This window comes from Peromyscus leucopus, chromosome 7 (genome assembly GCF_004664715.2).
Source record: "Peromyscus leucopus breed LL Stock chromosome 7, UCI_PerLeu_2.1, whole genome shotgun sequence".
NCBI classification, from domain to species: domain Eukaryota; kingdom Metazoa; phylum Chordata; class Mammalia; order Rodentia; family Cricetidae; genus Peromyscus; species Peromyscus leucopus.
The window spans coordinates 115724179-115739050 of NC_051069.1; the positions used below are offsets into that span (position 1 = coordinate 115724179).

General features: G+C 52.4%; 1 protein-coding gene across 6 annotated transcripts in view; it reads left to right on the forward strand.

The window, feature by feature from the left end:
- Osbp2 (oxysterol binding protein 2) overlaps nt 1-14872 on the forward strand; it is a 160541-nt gene that overhangs the window by 90964 nt on the left and 54705 nt on the right. The gene's annotated exons all lie outside the window — the stretch shown is intronic.

Below are 14872 nucleotides of genomic sequence, written 5' to 3' on the forward strand. Positions count from 1 at the left end.
TAAAGCAGACTGGTATCTCCTCTGTAACTGAACTACTTGAGGGTTACTAAATCCTATAGCTGATACTTAGTGATAGCTAGTTCTAGACCCAGTTCACATTTTCTGTTTTGCAAATACTTTTTTTTTCTTATATAATGGACAAGCCATACAGTTAGATAGTGTATGAGGGTTATGAGCTGAATCTTCCTGCTGGATTCCTCAAGGCGAAAGATAACAAGGTGTAATGAATGCTTAGCCATCGAACCAGCTTGATTTTGGTGAAAGCAGCTGACCCTGGGTTGCCCTTCTGTGCTTCAGATGCGTGACTTATAAAGTGGAGGAAGCAAGGCTGATCTGGAGCGCAAAGCTTGGCACACAGGTGTTCAGTATTATTCTTAGTGTCTCTCCCCGCGGTTTCCCTACCAGCATGAGAGGGACTCAAGTATGTTCAGTTAAATTTAAGTTTATTCTCCAATTTGTGAGGGCTGTGGAAAGACCAGGATAGCCTGGCCCAAGGATAGCTGGAAGAGATATTCCCCAGGTGAGGAGAGCCCTTGAGTCGGCTGTCATCCAGAAATGTAGGCTAGCCAGCAGTGGAGGCTGGGTAAAAAGGTGAAGGAAATGCTCCCTCCAGGAGGAATGGAGCTTTGATGCCGAAGGCCGAAGGCCGTGAGCAGTCTCGGCTCAAAGAAATAACCCCTGGGAAGGTCTTCAGCCTGAAGCTGGGCTTCCTGGCCTGTTCTCACTTTATCTCCACCCCCCACTCCCCCAGCAATGTGTGTCTTCCCATCTTGCCGAGGTCCTGCCTGTCCCCATGGCAATAGCAGCTCACACTGGGTACCAGGCATCCTGAAGGCAACTCAGTTGTAAAGGAACTGGGAGTGGAGGGTCGTTGCCATCTTTATCATGCAAAGGAGGAGATGGAGTGGCCTGCTCACAGAGGGCCAAGCTCTGACTCTCACACTTGCCTCTCCAGCATGGTGAGAAGGCCTCGAACAAACCCCGTGGTCCCCAAAGAGGAACAGCACACCAAAGTCATACCCCATCTCCAGGTGCATAGTTCAGTTCTGTCCTCACTCTGTGGTAACAGTGTCCCTGCTGGGTGACAAGAGGAAGAAGCAAAAGCTGGGTGTGGGCAGGCCTCCTCACAGCTGTGGGAGCTGGTGCCTGGCCTGCCAGAGCATGCTGTCTCCTGCCAAGGCTCTTGATGCTACTTCTTTGATGGGAGCCTCTCCTACCGTGCTGTACCACAGTATTTCCCAGCAAGCCTGGGTGATGCAGGTGGCTCTGTGGGAGAGGTGTCCTTCAGTCTGGGGACCTGTGTGGAGCCTCTTCTGCGTCGATGCCCTGGGGCCAGACAGCTCCCTCTGCTGGCCCCCAGCACCGGAACCCATTTGCAGTGGGTATTAAATTTTATTCCAGGGGTGATAAGGTTGTGTAAAGGTCATCCATTGGTGTGTCTACCTACCTTTATCTAATCCTACCTGCTGCTAAGCGCCAGGTATTCACATAAAAAGACATGATGAATGAGTTATTTACTCAGTGGATCTCATCTAGCTCCTTTGCATACACAACCTGCCTCAGTGGACACTTAACCGACACACCCATGAGCCTGCTTTCTTGATTGTGTGGGGTTTATGTTAAGCCACACACCTCCCTTTTAGACTTGGTCCATTCCCTGGGCTTCATTTTCAGGTACCAGGCCCCATCTTCCATGTCTCTAGCTCGGAGCCCTAGCACGCACCTCCTCCTGTGAGCCGCCTCCCTTCCTGGTCTTAGGAGGGCCAGGCCTGGTCTATCCCCTTTCCCCTTCTTTTTCTTTGGATTGCACTCTTTCCCTCAGGCCATGCTGTCACAGCCCTGACTCCGTTCCTCATCAAGGCTGACATTTTCGCACCTCCACCTTCCCGTGGGACTCCCCGACATCTGCCTTCTGTGTGATGTTTCAGGGACAGATTCTGCTCTTGTCCTGCTCTCCTGAAGAGCCTCCCCCCCCCCAGCTCCTGCCTCTGGGAAGGACCTTCCTGCAGGCCAGCCCTGGAAGAGGAGAGCAGAGCCTTGAGTGCACCTCGCTGCACCCCCAAGCAGGGTTTAAATGTGGCTGCTGCATCTCCGATTCTCCAGGTCCAACCTGCCTTCTCTAAGCCACCTTCCTTCCTACTTAGAGCTCATCACTCCTGCTTGGGTGGCTGTTCACGGGAACCAGAGTCTTTCTATGTATTAAGTGATGCCAGAGTCCTATGGGCTGCATTATGTCCTAATGCCCTGTGACCTTATTTGGGAAACTGTCTCTGCAGATATAATCTTTATGGCAAAGTCATTCAAGTCCCTGTTGCAGTTTGACAGAAACACACACACACACACACACACACACACACACACACACACACACACACAAATGCAGGCATGTGTATACATATGTGCACACACATGAGAACACCATACAGGGACACACACAGGCACATACACACATAGACACATACGTGAATACACATACAAGGGCAGAATACATGGATATACATGCACATGCATGCACACACATGTGCACACACAGGAGAACACCTGCAAAGACACACACAGGCATATACACACCCACAGACACATACAAACATGCACACGTGCACACACATATGTGTGCATTACATACACAACACCATATAAGGACACAGAAGCAAGGCAGGATTAGAATGGCGTCACAAGCCAAGGAATTCATGAGGCCATCAGAAACTGGAGGAATCCACCTCTCGAGCATTTGAGGGGAGCACAGCCCTACTAACATCTTGATTTTGGATTTCTTGCATCTAAAACTGTGAGAGAATGAATTTATGTTGTTTTCGCCTCCCAAGCTTTGGCCACCCTGGGACAAATCAAGTGAGTGCCAACCTTCCCAGGCCCTCAAAACACTGACCGTTTTGCTGGGAGACAGACTCTCCATCGGATCCTCCTGAGTCAGTGCACATTGAGAACCTCCTGGGGATGGGGGCCCACACCCAGTGCTCAGCTGAGCAGGACTCCAAGAGAGAAAGGCAGGTCACCAGGTGAGCCAAGGTCGTGGGGAGCGCTGGTACCCACAAGGCGTAGGTAGCTCCTGTAGGTCGAAAGATACAAAGGGTTTGAAGTTAAAACTGCTGCCACCAAGGGCTGTAGCAGGGAAGCAGCAGGGGGAAGTGATGTTTTCAGTGGATCGCCCCTGTGATGACCCCGAGGTTGGACAGGAAGGGGAACATGGAAGCGGAGGCCCTGGGTGTGAGCAGGAGGGTGCAGCTGATCCAGATGGATTCGCTAAGGCCCTGGAAGGACTCTGGGATTTGTTGCACTTAGGCACTGAGGGAGAAAGCAGAGCCATTGACCCTCAGGTATGTGCCTGGGGACAGACAGGACTGTCAGTGAAGGAAAGGTGGTATCTTAGTTACTGTCCTATCCCTGTAAAGAGACACCCTGACCCAGGGAGCATTTAACTAGGGGCTTGCTTACAGTTTCTTACAGAGGGTGAGTCCATGACTTTCTTGGTGGAGAGCATGGCAGCAGGCAGGCACTAGAGCAGTAGCTGAGCGCTTACATCCTAATCCATAGGCAGAGAGACACTGGCTCTGGTGTGGCCTTTTGAAACTTCAAAGCCCACCCCCAGTGACACACCTCCTCCAATAAGGCCACACCTCCTAATCCTCCCCCCAAACAGTTCCACCAACTGGGGACCAAGCATTCAAACATCTGAGCCTGTGGGGGCCATGCTCATACAAACCACCACAGCAGCCACGATGACGAAACAGAGTGGGTGGGGACAGAGGACGTGCAGGTGGTCCTGATGCTTGGAGGGAAGACTATACTTCTTCCATCGCTGATGGGACACTAAGACAGAGAGGGATGTATGCTCTGGGCGTAGAGATCATCCCCCAGAGTGGAAAGAATGTGAACAGTTGACCGCTGCCTGGTCGTGGGAGACAAGGAGGTTGGAAGACAGCGTGTGACGAAAGCGCCAGGCAGCTGCGGTTCCCTAAGAGCGTGGTTGACAGGACATGAGGGACCTGTGGAGGGCTCCCAGCAAGCCGGCAGACTTGGTGACTGAGCAGGGGTATACCTGTCGTATTCTGCCTTTCCCAATGTCTTCTCTCTTCACCTGTCTGTCAGACCCTCTTGCTGCTTCTGTCACCTCTTTGACCACATGGCTCAGAGCAGGCCTGGGAGGTGAGTGCGAGGGGGTGCCCTGATAACCCCCCCCCCCCCCCCGTGCATGTCCTCTCCTCATGCCCGAGCCACACACTGGGCGGTCACTGGTATCTGTGGCCACGAGCTGCTGCCGGGAGCCTGGAAGCTGAGGGTGGGTTGAGGCCTGCAGCCTGGCTGGACGACAGGCACCTGACCCCTGGTCCTGCAGCCTGGCTGGACGACAGGCACCTGACCCCTGGTCCCGCCACACCTGGTTGCAGTTGTGTCCCTTCTTTGCAGGGCCAGTCGCCATGGGCGGCTCTGCTCCTCCGATTCATGGGGATTGTGCCACGCATGCGCCAAATGATCCAGTCCCTCTCTGACTGCTGCCTGCCAGGTTGGTCTGTGTGCACTGATGTGGTGGCTTCTCTGATGTGACCCCTGGGCTCCCCCTGTCCCCAACCACAGGTTTCATCGAGAGCAGGCATTCGTGTGGAGCATTTGTCCCTATCGCTGTCTGTGAGGATTATATATATATCTAAGAAACATAACACTGTGGAATATTTAAATGATTCTAAAATACATGCTGCAAAATTTAGTCGTCTCTCATCACCTCCCTCCATTGGTGATGAGAGCCAAGAGAGCCACACAATTTGTTACAGTGGTGCATCTGCAAACTGTTCCCAAAGCGGAGGGCAGGTGCCCCTCATCCACGTGCCTCCCCATGTGCGCCTGTGAGGTTAGAATAAACCACACTCCTTGCTTTATCTCTGACCCCAGTGTATTTTGTAGATCCTCTTGTGCCAATTCAAATAGATCTAGATCAGTTTAAAACAATGGTGTGGACTTTCACAGGGTATCACAGTTTTGTTAGCTTCCCTTTTGACGGCGGATTAAGATTCTTTACATTCTGTTTCTATTCTGGAGAGTGCTGTGGTGTGTGCATTAACTTAGCACAGCTTCCACGAAGTGAAACGGTTGGGTGACAGGAGGCACTACCAGATTGCTGGCCAAACAGAGTACGAAGGACCTGGGGACATGGTTCAAGGAGGTCAGGTGCTTACTGTGCAAGCGCAAAGACCTGACTTTAATCCCTAGCCCCTCATCAAGGCTGGGCATGGCGGCAGCGCATGTCTGTATCCCGCTGCTGGGAGTAGGGTGGAGACAGGTGGAGCCTTAGGTAATTGCTGGCTAGCCAGTCTAGCTGATGGAGCTCCACGTTCAGTGAGAGACCCTGCCTCAAAAAAGAAGACAGAGGCCTGGCAGAACGGCTCAGCAGGTGGGGGTGCCTGCCCCTGGGCCTGATGACCTGAGTTCAATCCTCAGGACCCACACTTTGGGAGGGGAGAACTGACTCCTGAAGGGTGTTCTTTGTCCTCCACACAAGTGCTGTGGCATGTACATGCACACACACACACACACACACACACACACACACACACACACACACGCTTGAGAATGTTTATCTCCCAACAGTGTGGATTGTCAGCTTCCTTGGCGTTCTTCTTACTGTTACTGCATAAACAGTGAACAAAAAGGGATTTCCTCAGTCTGTTTTGCATTTCCCCTGTTGCCTTTGAGACTGGGTAGGTCTTGATCTGTTTCTGTGCATTTTGAGCTTGCTTCATTTCTGTGGTCACGGTACCCTCTGGCTCTTTGGAGTTTATGCTACTCTGGAGTCACTAATCCTAGCTGGTGAGTCTTTTTGGTTTTGTTATACTTTTCAGTATTTCTCCATGTTGCCTTTTTTCTAGACAAGGTCTCACTGTGTAGCCTCGGCTGGCCTGGAACTCACTTTGTAGATCAGGCTGGCCTCAAACTTGTGATTGTGGCACTGAGAACATCTGTTGGAGGATCTGTCAATCAGAAGTTTGGAAAGTGCCAGGGAAAGTGGAGCTCAGAGGTTTAATTCGCAGCAGCCTGATTACTCCTTGGAGGAACAAGACCTGATGCTCTCCTCCTCTGCGTTGATTTCATAGCTACACAGTGGCCGCTGTCCACACTGCGGTCCCTCATTCCAATCATGGGGATTGCAGCCACTGTGTACTTCACAGTTAAGCTGGACCTTTTTAGTACAGCCAGGCTTTGGGAAGTGAATGGAAGCGCCTCGCATCTGACCTTGGTGTGGCTCATGCTTCCTCAGTAAGCGCCTACCAGAACTGGTGCTGACATCTTTAGGGTTTGGCATAAGGAACTGTCTTCATAAGCCAGACTCACAAAACACTTCAGTTTAGGCAGCTTAAATAACAGAAACCTACTCTCACTTCTGGAGACTAGTAGCCCAAAGTCAGAGGGTCAGCAGGCATGGCCGCTCTCCTTGGCTCGCCTTCTCCCTGTGTCCTTATGGACTCTGTGTGTACGTATCCTAATCTGCCTTTCTTGGAAGGACACCTATCAGAGTCGATTAGCCCCACTCCATGGCTTCATTTTATTAGAAGTCTCCCTTTAAAGGCTTTAGGTCCATGTATAGTCCCGTTGGAGTTGAAGCATTAGGGGATGTTTGCTTTACTCCTAACATCGAGTGAGAGAGCAATCGAGATGCCAGCCAGTGTGCACCATTTTTGGCTGAGGATGCGGCAAGCAAGGCTCAGCGAGGCTCCTGTATTTGTATTGTCACCCAGCAGGTGGGTTGCGAATCTGAGTCCAGGCCCTGCAGCCCCCTGGGAGAACTGACTGGCATCATAAGGTCGGGATCCACGGTCCACAGTCCTGACTCCATGCTTCCCGGTCATTGGCCCATGTCCCACTACCCATGTTAGTGGCTGTGTAATAGTCCACAGAGCTGAAACTCTCTTACTGTTGAAGTCATCCTTCAGCTGTTGAGCATTTGACTTTTCTGTCGTGTGCTATGACGGATAGTGAGGCAATGAAGATCTCTGTACAGAACGCCTTTTGAGTCTCTTGATTCATTTCCCGGGGGAAAACTCCCAGGAGCCGGGTTATTGAGTTCAGGGCAACAGCAGCAACACAGCCCTCAGTGGGCCCTCGTGTCCCTTTATGGAATGAGCCGCCAGTGTCCCATGCCCCAGAACAGGAGCACCTCAGCTTCCCAGGAATCTCAACGGTGACATTGATAGGTTGTAAATGACTAAATAAATTTGTACCAGTCTTAATATACTTAAAAGAGCTCATCAGGGCTGTTAATTTCTGTTGCTTTAATGACCCACCAAGGGGGATATTCTGTGATAGATTTGTATTTTCAGTTTTATTTGTAAGATAATAATAATACTGATTGAAGACTAACCAAATGGACAGAGTCTTCAGGGACCTGTCAATGAAAGGAATGTTTAGGCTCCAACAAGCAAAAGACTCGTTAATAACCAACAGGAGCAGATGAATGGAGGCTGCCAAGAAGCCAGTGTCCTTGGAACTGGCTGGTGGCACTAACCCCAACTGTCCTCCTGGTACCCAAGAGAGCTGGCTTCCAGGCCAGGCAGCCCATTGCTGCCCACCAGGCTCAGCCCCCAGAGGTGGAGTCCATCTGACCTACTGCTCTAGATGTACAGGGCACCAGGAACAGAATCGGCCCAGGCACTGTCCATTACATCACACAGATTTGAATGGTATATTCTTTCCCATAATTTGTAGTTTTTAGCATAATCAATGACAAATTGAAAAGTTCCCCCTTAGACGTTTATTTTAATTGCCTAGCAACCCATTCTCATAAATTGCTTTTGAATTAGTTCTTTGGCTTTGGCGCAAAGTCATTTATTTATTAATGACAAAGGTAGTCAGCACCTATGTATGGCTATTCTTAGAACGCTGCTTCTGTAAAGGCTTCATTCTTAAGGCAGCCCCCCAGGGGCCAGGCACATGCAATGCATCCTGGGTAAGCATAGGCTCCAACCCTTTTTAATGATTAGCCTGTGACCCAGAGGGAAACCACAGTTCCCCAAGGCCTACAGCCTTGAGGGCTGTGGCCAGCTCGGGTCAGGATGGTCACCTGTGGGCTATCCACTCAGGGGTGAGGAAGGAGAACAGAGGACAAAGGAAGCCGTGAGGTTGTGTGCACCAGAAGCACAACCTTGAAAGGACAGCCGTGGGAAGTTGGGGAAGGCAGGAGGGTATGGTTTGCCTGGCTCAGCCAGGTGGGGTTCCTGGTAAGTGACTAAGCCACTTTGAGCAACCGAGTCATTGATCCCATCAGTGAGTGAGTCACCCCAGTGCTCATCCAATCAGTGAGTTCCTACCATGTACTGCTCACCCGGAGGCCGGGAATAATGAGAGAGCCGAAGTCTCCATCATTGGATGCAGGAAACAGACAAGTGAATAAAGTCCCCGTAGGGCACGCTGGATGCAGAAGCAGCCTGGAGGCCAAGAAACTGGCCCTGAATCTGCAGCTTCGATAGGTCTGCTTCAGTGTAGTTTTCTCTCAATTTCAAACACTGTATGAGTCTCTTTCTTCCGGCGTTTTGGTTTTTAGCATAAGTCTTTATCTGTGCTGTGCCTGTGACAGTCTAGATGACTCTGCAGCGTCCATGAAGCCGACAGTACCGGCATTCCCCTGCAGCCGGGCTCCGAGGTCGTGTCTGTCTTTACCACAGTGGTGACAGGGACAGAGGGTCATGTTCGTCGTCTCCTACTTGAAGCATCTCATTCCTCACACCAGGCTGTGGTGGGGACGGGTCTGTGGCTCTCACCATACTGCCGAGTTGCACCCTAGAACTTTCCCATTAGTTTCTTGTTTCCTCTTGCCTCTGGCACTGGGATGGACACTGGATATTGTGCACATGGGTGAACACACACACACATATGCACATGTGCACACACCAATATGTGTGCATGAATTTTAGTGTGTGTATATGCACTACCCTGGGGAAAGGAGGAACCTGGGGCCATCAGAGCCTGGTTAGCAGTGTCCTGATGGCGAGTGGAAGTGTGATACTAGATCCCTTGACCTTGCTGCCTGGTCACCTGTGACCCTTCACCTAACATATCTAGCTACCTGTTCTTCTAGGCTGGACTCTAACCATTCTACATGAGCAGAACCTGATAATGTTTCGATGTGGCTTACAGTGTAAAATAACTATGTAGAAAGGTGGCACAGTGTGTGTGTGTGTGTGTGTGTGTGTGTGTGTGTGTGTGTGTGTTCAGGCATTCATGTATTCATGTGTGTGCATGTGTGTATATATGTATGTGCATGTGTGTGTAAATGTATGCATGCCTATGTGTTCCTGTGTGTGCATGCACATGTGTGTTCACATATGCACACAAGTGTGTGCATGTGCTCTCCCAGGACTTTGTGATTATTTTATTTTTTTTCTTCACTACTCCCCTTTGTTTTCTAGATGTGTTCTCTTTGTTGGCTTCTCAAGTAATCCAGAGTGGCTTTAATAGGGGTGATTAGACGGTGGTGGTAGGGCACTGGCAGGGACACCAGGAATGGCTGCGTGAGAAGACACACAGGAGGGGACCCTGGCTCTGCCCTTCCTGGCTCAGGACAGGGACACTTCCACGATACTCAGAGCACGTGGCTAAAAATCCCGCTTTGAATCAATTCCTGCACACATACCTCCTGTACAAACTGCCAGGAAACTTAGCTGGGGCCCTCGGCAGTCCTGCTACTGGGGAAGCGGAAGCAGGTGTTCCATGCCTCTCAAAAGTGGGAAGATTGGGGCCCTGGGATAGGGCTCTGTCAGTAAATCAGTGGGTTCCTATGTGGGGATCCTGAGTCTGGATCCTTTGGGCAGTTGTACTGACTGTGGACTGGGGGCAGCCAGAGTGGAAATGGAGACTTTCTGGAATGCTTTCTGAGAGTCTGTGGTTCGGGAGAGAGCCGGATGATGGAGAACAGGAGGATCATGTATGTGTTCTGTGAGCACAGTGCTCAGAATGTGCGGCCCCGGGGTCTTAAGTATGGCTCTGAGGGGTGAAGGAAGGGTTGGCAGAAACCTCTAGGGAACCACAAGAAACTCACATTTGGACAACTGGGTTTGTGGCGCCCACCAGACGTCTACGGGGCGTTTGTATTCACCGGTCTGGGCAGAGGCAGATGTCCCCAGATGCTGCCGTCCTGTAGCAGAAGTGCCTAAAGGAACTGAAGTCCCTGGGGCCCCGCCTGTTGCCATCCTCCCAGGAGGTAGCCAGGTAGCTCTGCAGGTGGCCAGACACAGCCGCCTCAGCCACGGAAACCGGGTTAGAAGGTGACCGGGTCTCAGTGGTGATTCCTGGAATCTCCGTCAGGCTCCGGGCCACCCCATTTCCCACGTGCCCCGGCTTCTCAAGGGCACCCTTGCTTTGGATCGCAGCGGCGCCGCGGAGCCTGCTGCTGCAGGAGGCGGCACCTTCGCTCGGATTTTCGCGTGCAGACGTGACGTGGCCGCGGGAAGCCCGCCCCACACCCCGCGCCCCGGAGCTCGCGGGGTCGCACGGCTGCGGCGGCGCAGGCTCCGGGGGGAGGAGGCGGGGAGGCCGGCTCTGCGCGCGCGGCGCCGACGGGGTTAAGGGACCACGCTCTGGGCGGCCTGGTGCTCCGTGCGACGCGACGCCAGGACCCACGAGCGCCCGCCGCCGCCTCCTCTGCCCTGCGGCCCTCCGAGCTGCGCTCCCCGGACCCGGCGCCATGTAGTGCCCAGCGGCTCGGAGGCCGCGGGCGGCGGGGATGAAGGGACGCGGCTGCTGGGAGACGGCCTCGGTGCGGTCCTTCTGCAGCTCCGGCTGCCTGAATAAATTTAAGAAGGGTTAGTGCCGCCCGCTTCGTGAGGCCGGGCTCCCCTTGCACGCACGCACACCCCGCGCCGGGCTTTGCGGCAGGATCCGTCCACGCGAGCCTCCGATGTCACTAGCTCGCGGCGTGGGGATCGCGGGGAGCCTCGGGGAACCCCTTCCCCGCACTACCCCCTCCCCCCCGCGCACCCCGCCGGAGTGCGCTGCGCAGTGGCTTCGCGCATGGCGAGTTTTGGAAAGGGGGCTGCGGCTAGAGATGCGCGGGGTCGATTAACCTCTGGGGGAAAGAAAAAGGAAAAGAAACCCAATCCAGCTGTTCATGGAAAGGAGAAGGAGTCGGGGAGGGGCGGTCGTGTTTACTGGCCCCCAATATTTACCCCATTTCTTCCCGAGTTGGCCAGGGGTCCTCACTACTCCAGGGCCTTCAGGCACCCGGAGGCAAAACTGCAGCGCCGTCCATAAGGGCCTCGTCCCCAAGTCACCCTAGCTCACTGCATGACGCTCTGGAGTGGCCACCTGGGTCTGAGCAAGGGCCAGCCCTGAGAATGCCCCTGTCCTGTGGTGACCCCGACTAACTGCCCCAGTGTGCAGGCAGAAGCCTTCGGGCGTTCTGACTTCACGTGACGGGGAAACACTGCCTTGCAGCCCCCTAGTCTCTCGCCTGCTCGAAACCCTTTTTGGAGACTTCCGTGAGTGAAACTTGCTGTTTACCTTGCTGAGTTTTCTGGTCTAATGTCAGTCCCTTGAGGGAATCAGGATTTTCTTTAACCCTGTTGACCCAGCAGACACAGAGGCAGTTAACCTCACTTAACATGCCTTGATTAGAAACAGCTCTTTTTATGTCATGAATGCCACCTGGCCTGTAGTAAACCTTGCGATTAATTTTGCTTGTTGACTGGCTATACCAATGGCTTTATGGGGTGCGGCCAGCTCCTGCATTCCCCAGAGCTGCAGGACACCAAGTCTCAGTCTGGAAGTCATGGAGAGAGTGGTCAGCCATTGGCATTCTGAACACAGGTGTAGGATTTTAGAGGTTGAAGCTGGGTACCCTCATAGGAATGCATTCTGTTGAGTGTGCGTTTTCTGCTCTTAACGGATTGGTTTGAATCTCCAATTTTTACTTCCGATATATACTTTATGCACATGCAAAGTTACATGATGATTCAGTTATCGATTTAGATGGATGTATTCAGGGATTGAGTTTTGGAGTTAGTAAAAAAGAAAGATCAGATGTTACGTTGCCTTTCTTTCTTTGTTCATAGAGCAATTTCGATTGCTATTATGTGGGAGATTCAAGGCTGGCAAGAGTATGGGACGAAATGCCTGCTTGCTGTCTGCTTGGTTGGGATAGGAACTCACACCTTTATGAGGAGGCACAGGTGTGGGTAGAGCAGTGTCTAAGTGACCTCTGATGGTAGGCCCCTTGAGGCCAGCTTCCATGTTCCCTTCATGTGACGGTCATGCTGGGGACAGGGGCAGTCAGAGGTTGTGTATGATGTACGCAGCATTTAGAATGGAGCCTGGAACAGAGCTCACAGCTTCAGCAGGAGACCCTGTGGCCAATGTCATAATCGAGAGCAGGCGGATCTCAGTCTGCAGACTGGAATCCATCAGGGCCAGCAGAGGTGTGGGGAGGCGGGCTTTGCAAGGCCTGACTAGAACTTTGGGGACAATCTGGTGACCTCCCATTTTTAACATTGACTGTGCCTGCTAAAGGGGGAGAAAAATAGGGGTGGCCCAGGCTGAGAGTCCTGGTTAGCATCAGCTATGGGCAGTTGGTGTCTTCACTGTGCTGGAAAGAAACAGAATCCCACTTAGAGGTGGAAATTAACTAAGGCAGGTAGAGCAGACGAGTCTAGAGGAACAGGAAATGGAGAGCTGATGATGTCAGGCCTGTTCAGCTCTTCATGGTCACAACACATGACCAAAGTTCATGTTTGAGAATGGCGTGATTGAGTTAGAGCAAATTGAAAGAAAGAAAGAAAGAAAGAAAGAAGGAAAGAAAGAAAGAAAGAAAGAAGAGAAAGAGAAGAAAAGAAAAACCATATTTTAAGGAAATTTACAATTTTGTGTTGAGCCGTAATCACAGATCCTGGGGCACAGGTGGTCTTCAGGGTGCAGGCTGCAGTTAGATACACCTGATAGGGAGATTAGGTGTCCCCAGGTTCAGCGGCACACCCTTCTGCCTTTGTGTGAGGGGTGTGTATGTATGTGTGTGTGTGTGAGTGTGACTTAGACATCTTTTTTGGCTGTAACACAAATCTGGAAGACCATAAAGCAGGATCCCTGAGCCCAGCATGGTGTGTTCCCATGGTGTGTTACAGATGGGGAAACTGAGGTCAGACCAGGTGGCATTGAGCAGGCTGTACTCAGAGTGCTACAAAGATGGCACTTTTAAGGGCAGAGTGATGCGTCACCAACACAGGAAGAGACTGGGGTAGTAGCAGCTGGCATACTGAAGGCGGATGTCTTCACACAGGCTCCCAGCAGACTTGGTGATGAGACTTCCTGGAGGCTGTGTGGCTGCGGTGTGAGTTCCCGGGTCCTTGTGTGCTCTAGAGCCTGTCGGCTTTTAGTGTTTTGGAGACAGGTCTTCACTGTGTGGACCAGGCCGGCCTCAAGTTCACAGTCTTTCTGCCTCTGCCTCCCAAATGCTGGGGTTACAGATGTGTGCCACTATGCCCAGCCTGGGTTTTGATGTGGTTTTGGTTTTTGTTCTGGAACACTCTGCCCGCTGCTTCCCCCACCCCACTCTATCCCCCCAACCCCGTATCTTTGAGGTCTAGACCAGCAACCATTCTCAGAGAAGGAGCCCCATAGAGCGCCACAGAGAACTGATATAGGATATAGGGCCCTTCAGAAAGTCACAAGTTGGGTCTGGTTAGGGACAGCCTCAAAGGGCCTGCTCTGGCATGTCACGTGAGCAGAGTTCCTGTGAGGCCACAAGGCCTGAAGCAAGGGGCTGGCTCTGTTCTAGATGCCCGTGTTCTTACTGGGGTCTCCCCTGGCTCGCAGGCAGGGGCTGTCCTAGCCCAGGAACTGACTCACCAGGGGAGCTCTTGTGGCACACTCTCCTCTTTGTTTTTTTTTTTTTTGGTGCTACTGTGGCAAGTGGCTTTGCCAGAGGGTGGGTGAGGGAGGGAGGGAGGGAGGAAGAGATGGAAGGGAAAGAGAAGGGGAGGGAGGAAGAGAGTCCCGGAGGACTTCCGGTGGAAGTGACCCCTGCTGTTGTAGGATCCATGAGATGATGCAGATGGAAATACGAACAGGAGGGGGTCAGGAGGCCAGAGGGAAGTCTCGGAACCTTATGATGACAGGTGAGAGGGAGCCACTGAGGGGATGGGTCAGAAAGGACAGGCAGGTAAACTGAGGCTATGACACCAGGCCTTGTGAGGTGACAGCTGTTAGTCTCTGGGAATGAAGGAAGAGCAAGGAAGGCATTGCCTTGGCATCACCTGTGGCTCATGGAGAGGGGGTGTCTCTGCAGGGCCATCTCTGTTAAATGTTCTCCCTGGACTCAGTGTTACTATTGCTTAGTGTGGTCCCTGGAAGGGGGAACCTAGGCAGTCACGTGTGTGGAAGCCTCTGGCTGCTCACGTGAGGACGCTGGTGGGCTTTAGCTCCTGTGTGATCTTAGATGGTGCTTTCCTGCTGTCATTACACAGAGGACAAAGATGGTCTGGGGACAGCAGTCTGACTAGGTAACCTGGGGCCACATGTGGTCTAAGTCCTGTACAAAAGGTGCCGTGGAAAAGGTCACCCCTGTCCCCCCATATGGAAGGCAAACAAAGCCACCACCAAGTGTTGCTGTGGCGTCCCTGGTGTTAGCATCTTCTTGCTGTAACAAAACAAGGGAGTGTGGCTTTGTTTGGGCTCAGATTCAGTTCATGATTGGCTGATGTCTTTTCTGAGCCTGGTGAGCAGAATACCACTGTAGAAGGCTTGGGGGGGGCAAGAATCATGGAGCAGAGAGAGGGGGATTCGGCCCCTGCTGAAGTGAGGCCCTGACTCCTCTCAGAAACCCCTTCCCTGGCAGCTCTAGTGTGAGCCTTTGGAGGACATGTTCAGTTTCCAACCATAA